Source organism: Castor canadensis, chromosome 7 (assembly GCF_047511655.1).
Source record: "Castor canadensis chromosome 7, mCasCan1.hap1v2, whole genome shotgun sequence".
In the NCBI taxonomy this organism is placed as follows: Eukaryota; Metazoa; Chordata; class Mammalia; order Rodentia; family Castoridae; genus Castor; species Castor canadensis.
The window spans coordinates 85,443,988-85,461,925 of NC_133392.1; positions in this window are offsets into that span (position 1 = coordinate 85,443,988).

Below are 17,938 nucleotides of genomic sequence, written 5' to 3' on the forward strand. Positions count from 1 at the left end.
ACTTGAAAATTGTGATTGGCAGGAAGTATTCTTTCAAAAATTACCTCATTCTCACAAGGAAACAATGCACTAGATCCTGCTGCTTCTAAAACAGATGTTTTTCAATGAAGAGGCACATGTAAACACAGCCAAATGGGTCTACTTGGAGCAATCAGACCTACCTCCCAGTGGAACAAGTAACTTGGTGAAGTATTCCTTTCAAAAACTAACTCAAACCTCACAGGGAAACAACATGCTTGATTCTACTGCTTCTGACACAGATTGGTTTCTTTTGAGAGCTACATGTGTTTCTTCAACTTAGCTGAATATGTCTTTAAACTAAATAAGCCTCTCCCCACCTTGAACATGACGATTCACAGGAAATATTCCTTTCAAAAAACAAACTCAATTCTCAAAGGGAAACAATGGGCTAGATGCTCCTGTTGCTAACAAAGATGGTTTGTGCAAGAGACACATATGCTTCTTTAACTCATCTGAATTGGGCTATTTGGAACAAAATATGATTTAGGCCAACATGAAAATTCTGACTTACAAGAAGTCTTCCTTTCAAAAACTAACTCAATTCTCACAGAAACAATGCATCAGATACTGCAGCTTCTCACATAAATGGTTTTCTTTGGAGAGATCCATATGTTTCTTCAACTCAGGTGAAAAGGCCAACTTGGAGCAAAGTAGCCTGTCTCTACCTTGAACCACTTAAGTGACAGGAAGCATTCCTTTCAAAATCTGACTCAATTCTCACAGGGAAACACTATGCCACATGATCCTGATTCTAACAGAAACTGTGTGTTTCAGAAATATATATTTGTTTCCTCTATTTAGTTGTATTGGCCTATTTGTACAAAATGAGCCTTTACCACTTTGAAAACTATCATTCACAGGAAATATTCCTGTCAAAAAGTAACTCATTTCATACATGTAAACAATATGATGGATACTGCACCTTCTACCCAGATGGTATTCTTTGGAAAGATACATGTGTTTCTTCAACTCCATCGAATAGGAGTATTTGGAGCAAAAAGAGGCTATTTTCACTGAAAAACACCTAAGTTGCAAGTAGTATTCCTTTCAAATATTTACCCAATTCTCACAGGGAAACAATGTGCTAGATGCTCCTGTTTCTATCACACATGGGTTTCTTTCAAAAGATATATGTGTTTCTTCAACTGAGCTGAATAGGACTATTTGACATAAAAAGAGCCTATCACCACATTAAAAAACCTTCGCTTCAAAAGTGAACTCAGTTTTCACAGTGAAAATTGTGCTAGAATCTTCACCCTCTAACTCAGATGGTTTCCTTGTAGAGAAACCTGTGTTTGTTCAACTCAGCCAAACAGGACTATTTGGAGCAAAGGGACCCTATCTGTACTATGAAACACTGAAGTTGAAGAAAGTATTCCTTTCAAAAACTAAGTCAATTCTCCCAGGGAAACAATTTGCTACATGCTCCTCTTCTACCACATTCTGGTTTCTTTCAGGAGATATATGAGTTTCTTCACCTTAGTTAAAGAGGTGTATTGGAAAACTTGAGCCTTTGTCAACCTTGAAAATTCTGATTTGCAGGAAGTATTCCTTTCAAAAATTAACTCAATTTTCACAGGGAATATTGTGCTAGATGGTGCAGCTTCTAACACACATGATTATCCTTGGAGAGATACAAGTGTTACTTCAACTCTGCTGAATAAACTTATTTGTAGTAAACAGACCCTACTTCCACCTTGAAACACCAAGGTTGCAGTAAGGATCCGTTGAACAACTAACTCAATGCTCAACAGGAATAAATGTGCTAGATTCTCCTGATTCTAAGACAGATGGTTTTCTGTCGAAAGGTGCATGTGTTTCTTCACCTTGGCTGAATAGGCCTATTTGGAATAAAATGAGCTTTTCTCCACCTTGAAAATTCTCGTTTGTAGAAAGTATTGCTTCCAAAAACCAAGTCAGTACACCCAGAGAAACAATTTGCTGCATGCTCCTGCTTCTACCACACACAGGTTTCTTTTGGGAGATATTTGTGCTTCATGAAGTCAGCTGTACAGGCTGATTTGGAACTAAGAGAGCCAATGTTCACTCTGGAGAACCAAAGTAGCAGGAAGTATTACTTTCAAAACTGCCACAATTCTCATGTGGAATCATGTGCTAGATGCTGCAATTTCTAATATAGATGGTTTGCCTTGAAGAGATACGTGGATTTCTTCAACACAGATGCATTAGACCTATTTGGAGGAAAGAGAACCTATCTCCACCTTGAAATACCAAAGTTGAAAGAAGGATTGTTTTGGAAAACTAACTCAATTCTCACAGGGAAAAAGTGTGCAAAATGCTCCTCTTTCTAAAACAGATGGTTTTCTGGAGAGACACATGTGTTTCTTCAACTCAGCTGAATTGGGCTATTTGGAAAAGATATGATTTCTGCCAACTTGAAAATTCTGATATACAAGAAATCTTCCTTTCAAAAAGTAACTCAATTCTCACAGTAAACAATGCACCAGATGCTGCAGCTTGAAACATAAATGGTTTTCTTTGTAGAGATACATATGTTTCTTCAACTCAGCTGAAATTGGCTACTTGAAGTAATGGAGCCTGTCTCAACCTTGACACACCCAAGTGGCATGAAGCATTCCTTTCCAAAACTAACTCAATTCTCACAGGGAAGCAATATGCTAGATGATCCTGATGCTAACACAGACTGTGTTCCTTGGACATATGTATGTGTTACTTCAACTTAGCTGAAGCGGCCTATTTGTACAAAATGAGCCTTTATCACCTTGAAAACTACGATTGACAGGCAATATTCCTTTCCAAAATTAACTCAATTCTCACATGTAAACAATGTGATTGATGCTGCACCTTCTAACACAGATGGTGTTCATTGGAGAGATACATGTGTTTCTTCACCTCACCTGAACAGGAGTATTTGGAGCACAAAGAGCCTATATACACTTTGAAACACCTAAGTTGCCAGAGGTATTCCTGTCAAAAGTTAACTCAATTCTCACTGGGAAACAATGTGCTAGATGCTACTGCTTCCAACACACATGGGTTTCTTTCAGAAGATATATGTGTTTCTTCAACATAGCTGAATAGGCCTATTGGAAGCATAAAGAGCCTATCACCACCTTAAAAAACCTAAGGGGCAGGAAGTTTTCCTTCAAAAACTCATTCAATTTTCACAGGGAAACAATGTGCTAGATGCTACACCATCTTACATAGATGGTTTTCTTTGGAGAGATACATGTGTTTTTTCAACTCAGCCGAACAGGCCTATTTGGAGCAAAGGGACCCTATCTCCACCTTGAAACACTGAAGTTGCAGATAATATTGCTTTCAAACACTAACTCAGTTCTCACAGTAAACAATGTGCTAGATGCTCTGCTTCTAACACAGATGGTTTTCTTTCGAGAGGTACATGAGTTTCTTCACCTTAGCTGAGTAGGTGTATTGGAAAAATTGAGCCTTTATCCACTTTGAAAATCCTGTTTTGCAGGATGTTTCCTTCCAAAAATTAACTCAATTGTGACAGGGAGCAAAATGCTAGATAGTGCAGTATCTAGCATATATGATTATCCTAAATAGATACAGGTGTCTTTTTAATTTATTTTTTTATTATTCATATGTGCATACAATGCTTGGGTCTTTCCTCCCCCCTGCCCCTATCCTCTCTCTTACTTCCTACCCCACCCCCTCCCTCTCACCCACTGACACCCTGAAGGTGTTTCTTTAACTCTACTGAATAAACCTATTTGGAGCAAACAGACCCTATCTCCACCTTGAAAGACCTTAGCTGCAGGAAGTATTACTTTAAAAGCTACTTAATTCTTATAGGGTAGCAATGTGCCCAATGCTCCTGCTTCTAACACAGATGGTGTTCTTTGGAAAGGTACATGTGTTTCTTCAACTTAGCTTAATAGCCCTATTTGAATAAAATGAGCATTTCCCCACTTTGAAAACTTGTGAGAACTGAATTAGTTTTTCAATATATCTTCCTATGTGGGTTTTCCATGGTGGAGATAGGCTCTCTTGGTTCCAAATAGTCCTATACAGCTGAGTTGATGAAACACATATATCTTTTAAAAAACCCCTGTGTGCTAAAGTCCAAGCATCTACCATATTGTTTTCCTGTGAAAATTGACTTATGTTTTGAAAGGAATAATTTCTGTAAATCATATATTCCAAGGTGGAGAATGGCTCATTTTGTTCCAAATAGGCCTATTCAGCTAAGGTTAAAAAACACATGTACCTCTCGAAAGAAAACCAACTTGGTTAGAAGCAAGAGCTTCTAGCACATTGTTTCCCTGTAAAAATTGAGTTAGTTTTTGAAAGGAATACTTCCAGCAAATCAGAATTTTCTAAGTGGAGAAAGACTTATTTTTTTCAAACAGGCCTATCCAGCTAAGGTGAAGAAACACATGTAGCTCTCGAAAGAAAACCATCTGTGTTAGAAGCAGTAGCACCTAGCACATTGTTTCCAAGTGAGAAATGAGTTAGTTTTTGAATGGAATACTTCCTGCTACTTATGGGTTTCAAGGTGGATATATGCTCTGTTTGCTACAAATAGGCCTATTAAGCTGAGTTGAAGAAACAATGTAATTCTGAAAAGAAAACCATATGTGTTACCAGCAGAAGCATGTAGCACAATATTTCCCTTGGAGAATTGAGTTAGTTTCTGCACGGAATACTTCCTGCCTTTTGTGTTTTTCAAGGTGGAGATAGACTCTCTTTGTTCCAAATAGGCCTCTTCAGCTGAGATGATGAAACACATGTTTCTCTTGAAAGAAAGACATCTGTGTTAAAAGCAGTAGCATCTAATACACTGCTTCCCTGTGAGAATTGAGTTAGTTTTTCAAAGAAATACTTTCTCCAACTTCGGTGTTTCAAGGTGGAGATAGGCTCTGTTTGTCCCAAATAGGACTATTCGGCTGAGTGGAAAAAACACATGTATCACTCCAAAGAAAACAATCTGTGTTACAAGCTACACCACGTAGCACATTTTGTACTGTGAGAATTGATTTAGTTTTTGGAAGGAATCCTACCTGCTACTTAAGTATTTCGAGGTGGAGATAGGCTCTGTTTGCCCCAAATATTTATATTCAGCTGAATTGCAGAAACCCATGTATTTCTCCCAAGGAAAACAATCTATGTTAGAAGCTAGAGCATGTAACACATTATTTTCTGTGAGTCTCGTGTTACTTATTCAAGTGAATACTGCCTGCTATGTGGCTTTTCCAAGGTGAGAATAGCCTCTTTTTGTGTCAAATAGGCCTATACAGCAGAGTTGAAAAAGTGCATATATCTTTCAAAAGAAACCCTTCTGTTTTAGGAGCAGTAGCCTCTAGCACATTGCTTCCATGTAGGGATTGAATTACTTTTTGAAGGAATGCTCCCTGCATATTGGAATTTTTAAGGTGCAGAATGACTCATTTATTTCCAAATTGGCTTAGTCAGCTAACTTGAAGAAACACATGTATCTCTCAAAAGAAAACCATCTGTGTTAGAAGCAGCAGAATCCCTCACATTGTTTTCCATTGAGAACTGAGTTAGTTTTTTGAAGAATACTTCAGGCAAATCAGAAATTTCAAGGTGGAGAAAGGCTCATATTTTTCCAACTAGGCCTATTCAGCTAATTTGAACATACAAATGTATCTCTCGAAAGAACAACATCTGTGTTAACAGCAGAAACATCTAGCACATTGTTTCCCTGTGACAATTGGTTAGTTTTTGAAAGAAAACTTCCTTCAAATCAGAAATTTCAAGGTGGAGAAAGGCTCATTTTGTTCCAAAGAGGTCTATTCAGCTAAGTTGAAGAAAAAAACGCATCTCTCAAAAGAACACCATCTGTGTTAACAGCTCGATCATCTAGCGTATTGATTCCCTGTGAGAATTGAGTTAATTTTTGAAAGAATACTTACTGCAAATCAGAAATTTCAAGGTGTAGAAAGGCTCATTTGTCCCAAATAGGCCTATTGAGCAAAGTTGAAGAAACAAATGTATCTCTCCAAAGAACATCATTTGTTGTAGAAGCAGGAGCATCTTGCACATTGTTTCCCTGTGAGAAACAAGTCAGTTTTTGGAAGGAATCATTCTTGCAACTTAGGTGTTTCAAGGTGGAGATATGCTCTCTTTGCTCCAAATAGGCATACTCACCTGAGTTGAAGAAACACATGTATCTCTGCACAGAAAACCATCGATGTTAGAAGCTGCAGCATCTAGCAGATTGTTTCATTGTGAGAATGGAGTTATTTTTAAAAGGAATGCTTCCTGCAACTTGGGTTTTTCACGGTGGAGATAGGCTCTTTTTGTTCCAAATAGGCCTATTCAGCTAAGTTGAAGAAAAAAACGCATCTCTCGAAAGAACACCACCTCTGTTAACAGCCGAGTCATCTAGCACATTGAATCTCAGTGAGAATTGTGTTAATTTTTGAAAAAATACCTCCTGCAAATCAGAAATTTCAAGGTGAAGAAAGGCTCATTTGTCCCAGATAGGCCTATTCAGCAAAGTTGAAGAAACAAATGTATCTCTCAAAAGAACACCATTTGTTGTAGAAGCAGGAGCATCAAGCACATTGTTTCCCTGTGAGAACTGAGTTAGTTTTTGGAACAAATAGTTCCTGTAACTTATGTGTTTGAAGGTGGAGATAGGCTCTCTTTGCTCCAAATAGGCCTACCTTACTGAGTTGAAGAAACACATGTATCTCTGTGAGGAAAACCATCTATGTTAGAAGCTGCAGCATCTAGCAGATTGTTTCATTGTGAGAATGGAGTTAGTTTTTGAAAGGAATGCTTCCTGCAACTTGAGTTTTTCACGGGGGAGATAGGATCTTTTTGTTCCAAATAGGCTTATTCAACAGAGTTGATGAAACACATGTATCTCACAAAAGAAACCCATCTGTGTTACAGCCATAGCATCTAGCACATTTTTTCCCTGTCAGAATTGAGTTAGTTTTGAAAGGAATACTTCCTGCAAATCATAGTTTTCACGATGGAGAAAGTCTCATTTGGGGCCAAATAGAACTGTTCAGCTAAGGTGAAGAAACACATGTATCTCATGAAAGAAAATCATGTGTGTTAGAAGTAGGAGCCTCTAGCACATTGTTTCCCTGTTTAAATTGAATTAGTTTTTTTAAAAGAGTACTTCCTGCACTTGGGTTTTCAAGGTGGAGATAAGCTATCTTTGTTCCAAATGCACCTATTCTGCTGAGTTGAAGAATACATACATCTCTCCAAAGAAAACAATCTATGTTAGAAGCTGAAGCATCTAAGACATTGTTTCTCTGTAATAATTGAGTAGTTTTTGAAAGGAATACTTCCTGCTTATCATAGTTTTCAAAGTTGAGAAAGGGTTATTTTGTTCCAAATAGGCATATTCAGCTAAGGTGAAATAACACCTGTGTATTTTGAAAGAAATATACTGTGTTAGAAGCAGAATCATCCAGAACATTGGTTCCCTGTAAGAATTGAGTTAGTTTTTGAAAGGAATACTTCCTGCAAATCAGAATTTTCAAGGTGGAGAAAGGCTCATTTTGTTCCAAATTCACTTTCTCAACTAACTTGAAAAAATACTGGTATCTCTCAAAAGAAAACCATCTAAGTCAGAAGCTTCAGCATCTAGCAAATTATTTCCATGTGAGAATGGAGTTAATTTTTCAACTAATTCATTTAATTTTAAATTGAGTTAGTTTTTGAAAGGAATACTTTCTGCAACTTGAGTTTTTCAAGGTGGAGATAAACTCTCTTTGTTCCAAACAGACCTATTCGGCTAAGGTAAAGAAACATATGTATATCTCGAAAGAAATCCACTGGGTTAAAACAGGAGCATCTAGAACATTGTTTCTCTGTAAGATTGAGTTAGTTTTTGAAAGAAATACTTCCTGCTTATCATAGTTTTCAAGGTCAAGAAAGGCTCATTTTGTTCCAAGTAGACCTGTTGAGCTGAGTTGAAGAAACACATGTATCTCTCCAAAGGGCACCATATTTTGTATAAGCAGAAGCATCAAGCACATTGCTTCCCTGAGAAACTGAGTTACTTTTATTGGAATCCTTCCTGCAACCGAGGTGTTTTAAGGTGGAGAGATTCTCTGTTTGCTCCAAATAGGCCTATTTGGCTGAGTTGAAGAAAACATTCATGTCTCCAAAGAAAATCATCTTTATTAGAAACTGCAGCATCTAACACATTGTTTCTCTGCTATAATTGACTTAGTTTTTGAAAGGAATACTTTCTGCTCTTCATAGTTTTCAAGGTACAGAAAGGCTCTTTTTTTTTTCAAATAAGACTATTCAGCTAAATTGAAGAAACACACATATCTTGAAAGAAAACCACCTGTGTTAGAAGCAGGAACATCTATTACATTGCTTCCCTGTGAGAACTGAGTTCTTTTTTTAAAGGAATACTTCCTGCAAATCAGAATTTTCAAGGTGGAGAAAGGCCCATTTTTTCTAAAATTGACCTATTCAGCTAAGTTGAAGAAACAAATGTATCTCTCAAAAGAACACCATTTGTTGTAGAAGCAGGAGCATCAAGCACATTGTTTCACTGTGAGAATTGAGTTAGTTTTTGATAGGAATCTTTCCTGTAAGTCAGGTGTTTCAAGGTGGAGATAACCTCTGTTTGCTCTAAATAGATATATTCAACTGAGTTGAAAAAAACCCATGTATCTCTCCAAAGAAAACTGTCTATGTTAGATGTTAGAAGCTGTAGCATTTAGCACATTGTTTCCTTGTGAGAATGGAGTTAGTGTTTGAATGAAATACTTCCTGAAAGTTGGACTTTCAGGTGGAGATAGACTCTGTTCCAAATTATACAATTCAGTTGAGTTGATGAAACACATTTATCTCTTGAAAGAAACACATGTATGTTAGTAGCATTAGCATCTAGAACATTGATTTCCTGTGAGAATTGAGTTAGTTTTTAAAAGGAATGCTTTCGGCAACTTAGCTATTTCAATGTGGAGACAGGCTCTCTTTGTTCCAAATAGGCCTATTCAGCTGAGTTGAAAAAAACACATGTATCTCTCCATCAAACACCATATATGTTAGAAGCTGCAGTATCTAGCACATTGTTTCTTTGTGAAAAGGGAGTTAGTTTATGAAACGAATACTTTCTGCAACTTGGGTTTTTCAAGGTGGAGATAGGCACTATTTGCTCCAAATAGTCCTATTCAGCTGAGTTGAAGAAACACATGTATCTCTCCAAAGAAACCATCTATGTTAGAGGCTGCCTCATCTAGCACATTGTTTCCTTGTGAGAAAAGAGTTAGTTTTTAAAAGGAATACTTCCTGCACCTGGGTTTTTCAAGGTGGAAATAGGCTCTCTTTTTTCCAAATGCATCTATTCAGCTGAGTTGATGAAACACGTGTATCTATTGAAAGAAACCCATCTGTGTTAGAAACAGTAGCATCTAGCACATTATTTCCCTGTCAGAATAGAGTTAGTTTGGAAAGGAATACTTCCTTCAAATCCTAGTTTTCAAAATGGAGAAAGGCTCATTTGGTTCCAAATAGGCCTATTCAGCTAAGGTGAAGAAGCACACGTATCTCATGAAAGAAAATCATCTGTATTAGAAGCTAGAGCATCTAGCACATTGTTTCCTGTGAGAATTGAGTTATTTTTTCCAATGAATACTGCCTTCTACATGGCTTTTCCAAGGTGAAAATAAGCTATTTTTGTTCCAAATAGGCCTATACAACTGAGCTGAAGGAACACATGTATCTCTCGAAAGAAACCCATCTGTGTTAGAAACAGTAGCAACTAGCACATTATTTCCTTGTGAGAATTGAGTTAGTTTTGAAAGGAATACTCCCTGCAAATTTTAGTTTTCAAGATGAAGAAAGGTTCATTTTGTTCCAAATATGCCTATTCAGCTAAGGTGAGGAAACACATGTATTTAATGAAATAAATCATCTGTGTTAGAAGCAGGAGCCTCCTGCACATTGTTTCCCTGATAAAATTGAGTTAGTTTTTAAAAGGAATATATCCTGCAGCTTAGGTGTTTTAACATGGAGATAGGCTCTCTTTGCTCCAAATAGTCCTATTCAGCTAAGTAGAAGAAACACATGTATCTGTCCAAAGAAAACCATCTATGTGAGAAACTTCAGTATCTAGCACATTGTTTCCCTATGAGAATGGAGTTAGTTTTTTGAAAGGAATACTTCCTGCAACTTGGGTTTTTCAAGGAGGAGATACACCTTCTTTGTTGCAAATAGGCCTATTTGGTTGAGTTGAACACATGCATCTCTCCAAAGAAAACTATTTATGTTAGAAGCTTCAGCATCTATGACATTCTTTCTCTGTAAGAATTGAGTTAGTTTTTGAGAGGAATACTTCATGCTTATCATAGATTTCAAGATAGAAAAAGGCCCATTTGGTTCCAAATAGGCCTATTCAGCTAAGGTTTAGAAACACATGTATATCTCAAAGAAAACCACTGCATTAGAATCAGGAGCATCTAACACTTTGCTTCCCTGTGAGAATTAAGTTAGTTTTTGGAAGAATATTTCCTGCAAATCAGAAATGTCAAGTTGGAGAAAGGCTCCTTTTTTTCCAAAAACCTGATCAGCTAAGTTGAAGAAACAAATGTATCTCTTGAAAGAACACCATTTGTTGTAGAAGCAGGAGCATAAAGCACATTGTTTCCCTGTGAAAATTTAGTTATTTTTGAAAGGAATCCTTCTTGCAACAAAGGTGTTTCAATGTGGAGATAGGCTCTGTTTGCTCCAAATATTTCTATTTGTCTGAGATAAAGAACACATGCATGTCTCCAAAGAGCACCATCTTTGTTAGAAGGTGCAGCATCTAGCACATTGTTTCTCTGTAAGAATTGAGTTAAATTTGAAAGAAATACTTCCTGCTTAACATAGTTTTCAAGGTAGAGAAAGGCTCATTGTTTTCCAAATAGGACAATTCAGCTAAGTTGAAGAAACACATGTATATCTTGAAAGAAAACCACCTGTGTTAGAAGCAGGAGAGTCTAGCACATTTCTTCCCTGTGAGAACTGAGTTAGTTTTTGAAAGGAATTCTTCCTGCAAATAAGAATTTTCAAGGTGGAGAAAGGCTCATTTTGTTCCAAATTGGCTTATTCTGCTTACTTGAAGAAATACATATATCTCTCAAAAGAAAACCGTCAGTGTTAGAAGCAGAAACATCTAACACATTGTTTACAAGTGAGAATCCAGTTAATTTTTGAAAGAGTACTTCCTGTGAATCAGAAATTTTAAGGTGGAGAAAGTCTCATTTTGTTCCAAATAGGCCTATTCAGCTAAGTGGAAGAAACAAATGTACACCATCCGTAGTAACAGCATGAACATCTAGCACATTGTTTCCCATGAGAATTGAGTTAATTTTTGGAAGAATAGCTTCTGCAAATCAGAAATTTCAAGGTGTAGAAAGGCTCATTTTTTCCATATAGGCTTATTCAGTTAAGGTGAAGAAACAAATAAATCTCTCAAAAGTACGCCATTTGTTGTAGAAGCGGGAGCATCACATTGTTTCCCTGTGAGAATTGAGTTAGTTTTTGAAAGGAATACTTCCTGCAAGTTGGGTTTTTCAAGGTGGAGATAGGCTCTGTTTGTTCCAAATAGGCCTATACAACTGAGTTGATAAACACATGTAGATATCCAAAGAAACCCCTATGTGTTAGGAGTAGTAGCAACTAGCCTATTATTTCCCTGTGAGAATTGAGTTTGTTTTGAAAGGAATACTTCATACAAATCTTAGTTTTCAAGATGGAGAAAGTCTCATTTTGTTCCAAAAATCCTATTTAGCTAAGGTGAAGAAGCACATGTATCTCACGAAAGAAAATCATTTGTGTTAGAATCAGGAGCCTCCTGCATATTGTTTCCCTGTTAAAATTGAGTTAGTTTTTGAATGAATACTTCCTGCAAATCAAATTTCATGTTGGAGAAAGGCTAATTTTGTTTTAAATAGTCCTATTCAGCTAAGTTGAAGAAACAAATGTATCTCTCAACAGAACACCATTTGTGTTACAAGCAGGAGCATGTAGCATACTGTTTCCCTCTGAGAACTGAGTTAGTTTTTGAAAGGAATTCTTCCTGCAACTTAGGTGTTTCAAGGTGGACATAGGCTGTCTTTGCTCCAAATAGGTATATTCAGCTGGTTGAAGAAACCCATATATCTTTCACAAGAAAACCGTCTATGTTAGGAGATGCAGGTTCAAGCACATTTTTTTCCTGTGTAATTGACCTAGATTTTGAGAGAAATACTTTCTGCTATGTGGGCTTTCCAGGGAAGATATTGGCTCTCATTGTTAGAAATAGGCCTGTACAGCTGAGTGATGAAACACACATATACATCGAAAGAAACCCATGTGTGCTACTAACCATAGCATTTAGCACATTATTTCATTGTAAGTATTTAGGTACTTTTCAAAGTAGTACTTCCTGCATATCATAGTTTTAAAGGTAGAGAAAGGCTTATTTTGTTCCAATTTGACCTATTCAGCTAAGTTGAAGAAACACATGTATCTCTGAAAAGAAACCCATTTGTGTTAGAAGTTGCATCTAGCACACTGTTTCCCTATGAGAATTGAGTTAGTTTTTGAAAGGAATACTGCAGGAAACTTAGTTGTTTCAAGGGGGAGATAAACTCTGTTTGCTCCCAAGAAGCCTCTTCACCTTAGTTGAAGAAACACATGTATCTATCCAAAGAAAACCATCTATGTGAGAAGCTGAAGCATCTTGCACATAGATTCCCTATAAGAATTGAGTTAGTTTTTGAAAGGAATACTTCCTGCAAACCATAGTCCTCAAGGTGGAGAAAGGCTCATTTTGTTCAAAACAGGCCAATTCAGCTGAGTTGAATAAACACATGTACCTCTCCAAATAAAAGCATCTATGTTAGATGCTGAACCATCTAGCACACTGATTTCACTGCGAGAACTGAGTTAGTTTTTGAAAGGAGTCCTTTTCTCTATCTTAGGTGTTTGAAAGTGGAGTTATGTTATATTTGATCCAAATGGGTTTATTCAGTTGAGTTGAAAAACCCATATATCTCTCCTAAGAAAAACATCTATGTTAGAAGCTGTGGCATCTACCACATTGTTTCCCTGGGAAAATTGAGTTAGTTTTTGAAAGGAATACTTCTTGCAACTTGAATTTTTCAAGGTGGCTATAGGCTCTCTTTGTTCCAAGTAGGCCTATATAGTTGAGATGATGAAACACGCATATCTCTCAAAAGAAACCCATGTGAGTAAAAAGCAGCAGCATCTAGCACATTGTATACCTCAGAGAATTTAGTTAACTTTTGAAAGAAATACTTCCTTCAAAACAGAATTTTCAATGTGGAGAAAGGTTCCTTTTGTTCCAAATAGGCCATTTCAGAAAAGTTGAAGAAACAGATGTATCTCTCAAAAGAAAAAGAACTGTCTTTGAAGCAGGAGAACCTAGCACATTGTTTCCCTGTGAGACTTAAGTTAGTTTTCAAAGGTGTACTTTCTACAAATGATAGTTTTAAAGATGGAGAAAGGCTCATTTTATTACAAATAGGCCTATTCAGCTAAGTTGATGAAACACATGTATCTCTTGAAATAAACGTATGTGTGTTAGAAGCAGTAGCATATAGAACATTGTTTCTCTGTGTGAGAATTGAGTTAGTTTTGAAAGGAATGCTTCCTGCATCTTAGATGTTTGAAGGTGAAGATTTGGTCTCTTTGTTCCAAATAGGCCTATTCAGCTGAGCTGAAGAAACACATGTATCACTCCAAAGAAAACCATCTATGTTGCAATCTACTCCATGTAGCACATTTTTCACTGTGGGAATTGAGAATTCCTGGTTTTCAAGGTGGAAAAAAGCTCATTTTATTCAAAATAGAACTGTTCAACTGAGTTGAAGAAACTCATGTATCTCTCCAAAAAAAGCCATCTATATTAGAAGCTGCAGCATATAACACAAGATTCCATGTGAGAATTGAGTTAGTTTTTAAAGGAATACTTCCTGAAACTTAGGTGTTTCAACATGGAGATATGCTGTCTTTGTTCCAAATAGACCTATTCAGCAAAGTTGATGAAACCCATGTATCTCTCCAAAGAAAACCTTCTATGTTAGAAGCTGCAGAATATAGCACATTGTTTCATTGTAAAAATTTAGTTAGTTTTTTTAAGGAATCCTTCCACAACTTAGGTTTTTCAAGTAGGAGTTAGGATCTGTTTGCTCCCAATAAGTATATTCATCTGAGTAGAAGAAACCCATGTACCTCCCGAAAGAAAACCATCAATGTTAGAAGCTGAAGTGTCTAGCACATTGTTTCCTAGTGAGAATGGCATTAGTTTTTGAGAGGAATACTTCCTGCTACATGGATTTTCCAAAGTGGAGATAAGCTCTCTTTGTTCCAAATAATCCTATTCAGCTGAGTTGATGAAATACATATATCTCTCAAAATAAATCCATCTTTCTTAGAAGCAGTAGCATCTAGCATATTATTTCCCTGTCAGAATTGAGTTCATTTTGAATGGAATACTTCCTGATTATCATAGTTCTCTAGGTCAAAAAAGGTGCATTTTTTTCCAAATAGGGCTATCCAGAAAAGGAGAGGAAACACATGTATATCTCAAAAGAAAACCACTGTGTTAGAATCAGGAGCATCTAGCACATTGCTTCCCAGTGAGAACTGAGTTAGTTTTTGAAAGGCATACTTCCTGAAAATCAGAATTTTCAAGATGGAGAAAGGATCATTTTGTTCCAAATTGGTTTACTCAGCTAACTTCAAAAAACACATATATCTCTCCAAAGAAAATCATCTATGTTAGATTCTGCAGCATCTAGCACATTGATTCTTTGTGAGAATGGAGTTAGTTTTTGAAAGGAATACTTCCTGAAACTTGGGTCTTCAAGATTGAGATAGGCTGTCTTTGACCCAAATAGGCCTATTCAGCTGATTTAATGAAGCACATGTATCTCTCCAGTGAAACCAATCTATGTTAGAGCCAGCTAGTGTTTGAAAGAATAATCCTGCAAATCAGAAATTTAAAGGTGGAGAAATGCTCATTTTAGGCCTATTCAGCTATGTTGAAGAAACAAATGTATCTCTTGAAACAACACCATCTGTGTTAACAGCAGGAGCATCTAGCACATTGTTTTGTTCAAAATAGGCCTATTCAGCTAAGGCAAAGAAACAAATGTATCTCTCAAAAGAACACCATTTGCTGTACAAGCAGAAGCATCAAGCACATTGTTTTCCTGTAAAATCTAAGTTAGTTTTTAAAAGGAATACTTCCTGCAAAGTAAGTGTTTCAAGATGGAAATAGGCTCTCTTTGCTCCAAATAGGGCTACTCATCTGAGTTGAAGAAACAACTGTATCTCTCCAAAGAAAATCATCTTTGTTTAAAGCTGCAGCATCTAGCACATTTTTTCCTTGTGAGAGCTGCGTAATTTTTTTAAAGGAATACTTCCAGCAACTCAGAATTTTCAATGTGGAAAAGGCTAATTTTTTTCCAAACAGGCCTATGCAGCTATGGTGAAGAAACACATGAAGCTCTCAAGAGAAAACTCTTTGTGTTAGAAGCAGTAGCACCTAGCATGTTGTTTCCAAGTGAGAAATGAGTTAGTTTTTGAGTGGAATACTTCCTGTCACTTAGGTGTTTCATGATGCATATATGCTCTGTTTGCTTCAAATAGGCCTACTGAGTTGAGTTGAAGAAACAATGTAATTCTCGAAAGAAAACCATACATGTTAGAAGCAGAAGCATCTAGCACATTATTTTCCTGGGAGAATTGAATTAGTTTCTCCAAGTAATATTTCTTGCCACTTGTGTTTTCCAATGTGGAGATAGGTTCTCTTTGTTCCAAAAAGCCTTATTCTGCTGAGTTGATGAAACACATGTTTCTCTCGAAAGAAAGACATTTGTGTTAGAAGCAGTAGCGTCTAGCACATTGTTTTCCTGTGAGAATTCAGATAGTTTGAAAGGAATGCTTCAAACACATGCACAGGAAATCAGTGCAAGTCAACTCCTTGTATAGCTATCCTTATCTCATCTAGCAAAAACCCATGATCCTTCCTATTATTGCTTATACTCTCTCTTCAACAAAATTAGAGATAAGGGCAAAATATATTCTGCTGAGTAGTAAGGGGGTAGGAGGAAAATGGAGGGGAAAAGGGGTAAGGGAGGAGGTAGGGGAAGGGGGGAGAAATGACCCAAACATTGTATGCACATATGAATTAAATAAAAATTAAAAAAAAGAAAACCATCTATGTTACAACCTACACACATAGCTCATTTTTCACTGTGAGAATTGATTTAGCTTTTGAAAGGAATACTTCCTGCAAATCATAGTTTTCTAGGTTGAAAAAGGCTCATTTTGTTCCAAATAAGACTATTCTGCTAAGTTGAAGAAACACATGTATCTCTCCAAAAAAGCCACCTCTGTCAGAAGCTGCAGCATACAGCACAAGGTTCTGTGTGAGAATTGAGTTAGTTTTTAAAGGAATATCTCATGAAACTTACGTTTTCCAACGTGGGGATATGCTGTCTTTGTTCTAAATTGGCCTATTCAGTGGAGTCGATGAAACCCACATATCTCTCAAAACAAATCCATTTGTGATAGAAGCAGTAGCATCTAGCACATTCTTTGCATGTGAGAATTGAGTGAGTTTTGGAAAGGAGTACTTCATGCAAATCGTAGTTTTCTAGATGTTGAAACACTCATATTGTTCCAAATAGGTCTATTCAACTAAGGTGAAGAAACACATGTATCTCACAAAAGACAATCATCTGTGTTAGAAGCAGGAGCCTCTAGCACATTGTTTCCTTGTTAAAATTGAGTAAGTTTTTAAAGGAAAACTTCATGCATCTTAGGTGTTCCAAGGTGGAGGTAGGTTTTCTTTGCTCCAAATAGGCCTATTCAGCTGACTTGAAAAAACACACATATCTCCCTAAAGAAAACCATCTATATTAGAATCTTCAGCATCTAGCACATTGTTTCCTTGTGAGAATTTATTAGTTTTTGAAAGAATACTTCCTTCAAGTAACAAATTTCAAGATGGAGAAAGGCTCATTTTGTTCAAAATAGAACTATTCAGCTAAGTTGAAGAAACAAATGTTTCTCTCGAAAGAACACCATTTGCTAAATAAGCAGGAGCATCATGCACATTGTTTCCCTGTAAAAACTAAATTAGTTTTTAAAAGGAATACTTCTTGCAAAGTAAGTGTTTCAAGGTGGAAATAGGCTCTCTTTGCTCCAAATAGATCTACTCATCTGAGTTGAAGAAACAACTGTATCTCTCCAAAGAAAACCATCCTTTTTTGAAGCTGCAGCATCTAGCACATTGTTTCCCTGTGAGAACTAAGCTAGTTTTTAAAAGGAATACTTCCTGCAAATCAGAATTTTCTAAGTGGAGAAAGGCAAATTTTTTTCCAAACAGGCCTATTTAGCTATGGTGAAGAAACACATGAAGCTCTCGAACAAAAACTCTCTGTGTTTGAAGCAGTAGCACCTAGCACGTTGTTTCCAAGTGAGAAATGAATTAGTTTTTGAATGGAATACTTCCTGCCACTTAAGTGTTTCAAGGTGGATATATGCTCTGTTTGCTTCAAATAGGCTTATTGAGCTGAGTTGAAGAAACAATATAATTCTCGAAAGAAAACCATATGTGTTAGAAGCAGAATCATTTAGCATTTTATTTTCCTGGAAGAAATGAATTAGTTTTTCCAAGGAATTCTTCCTACCACTTGTGTTTTTCAATGTGGAAATAGGCTCTCTTTGTTCCGAATAGGCTTATTCAGCTGAGTTGATGAAACACATGTTTCTCTTGAAAGAAAGACATTTGTGTTAGAAGCAGTAGCATCTAGTATACTGTTTCCCTGTGACAATTGAGTTACTTTTTCAAAGAAACACTTCCTCCAACTTAGGTGTTTCAAAGTGGAGAGAGGCTCTCTTTGCTCCAAATAAGTATATTCATCTGAGTTGAAGGAACCCATGTTTCTCTCCAAAG